This window comes from Hibiscus syriacus, unplaced genomic scaffold (genome assembly GCF_006381635.1).
Source record: "Hibiscus syriacus cultivar Baekdansim isolate YM2019G1 unplaced genomic scaffold, ASM638163v2 tig00002684_pilon, whole genome shotgun sequence".
NCBI lineage: Eukaryota > Viridiplantae > Streptophyta > Magnoliopsida > Malvales > Malvaceae > Hibiscus > Hibiscus syriacus.
In genome coordinates, this window is record NW_024061939.1 from 152,622 (window position 1) to 154,183 (window position 1,562).

The following is a 1,562-nucleotide window of genomic DNA, read 5'->3' on the forward strand; positions in this document are numbered from 1 at the left end:
TATATTAGAGACTGCCTGATGGCCGGAGAGATATGTTCAAATAGAGTGATCAGTGGTAATGCCTCAGAAAGGTGGTCGAGGCAGAGGTAGAGGAAGGGGATATTCAAAGATAACCTCTCAATCCGATTTTTGTGCTCCATCCAGGATTTATAATATCATGACCAATAAGGATCGTGACGACCCAGAAATCATAGCAGGTACTTTCTATCTTTATGATGAGCCTATTTTTGTTTTGGTTGATCCGGGTTCTACGTATTCCTATATTAGCTCAGAATTAGTTAAAATAAAAATATTCAGCTATAACCCATCAATAGTGAAATAATAGTTGTAAATACACTAGATCATATTGCTAGAGTTACACGGATTAATAGAAATTTTCCGATAAAGATTCAAGGGGTTGTCATCCCGAAGAATCTTTTAGAGTTATCATTTGACGAGTTTAAGATTATATTGGGCATAGATTGGTTATCTCATCATTATGGTTGGGTAGATTGCTGCGTGAAGCGATTACTTATAAAGGATATAGAGGGTACTGAAATAATAGTAATTGAAGAAAAAGCGAAATCATTGCCCAATATAATATCAACAATGACATCAACAAAAATGATGGAAAAAGGCTGTACAACTTTCTTAGCAAATGTGATTGATACCCGTACATCTAAAATTCGATTGGAGGATATTGCAATAATTCGATAATTTCCTGATGATTTACCCATATTACCTCCTGATTGAGAAGTGGAGTTTAAAATTGATGTTTTCCTGGGTACTGCACCTATCTCAATGGCTCCATACAGGATGGCTCCAACGGAACTCAGAGAATTAAATGTGCAATTACAGGAGCTACTTGATCGAGGTTTTATTAGACCGAGTGTATCTCCATGGGGTGCACCGTTACTTTTTGTTAAAAAGAAAGATGGATCATTGTGATTATGCATAGATTATCGTAAACTGAATAAAGTGAAAGTGAAGATTAAATACCCTCTCCCGATGATCAATGATCTGTTTGATTAGCTCAAGGGTGCTTCAGTATTTTCGAAAATTAATCTTCGATCAGGGTATCATCAGCTAAAGATAAAGGAGGAAAATATTCCAAAGACGACTTTCAGAACCCGATATGGTCATTATGAGTTTGTCGTGATATCGTTTGGTTTGACCAATGCTCCAGCAACGTTTATGGATTTGATGAATTGGGTGTTTCAGACGTATTTGGATCAATTTCCGGTTGTGTTCATTGATGATATTTTGGTGTATTCTAAGACTAATGAGGAGCATGACACACATATCTATATCGTACTAAAGACGTTGTGATATAAAAGGTTATATGCTAAATTGTCAAAATGTGAATTTTGGCTATCTGAGATGGCTTTTCTGGGGCACGTGATTTTAGAAGAAGGAATTAAAGTAGATCCCAAGAAATTGCAAGCTATAGTGGAGCGGAAACCTCTGAAAAATGTCTATGAAGTCCGAAGTTTCTTGGGATTAGTTGGATATTTTCGGAGATTTGTGAAGAATTTCAATAATTGCATCTCCACTTACCAAGCTACTCCAAAAGGATATACCAT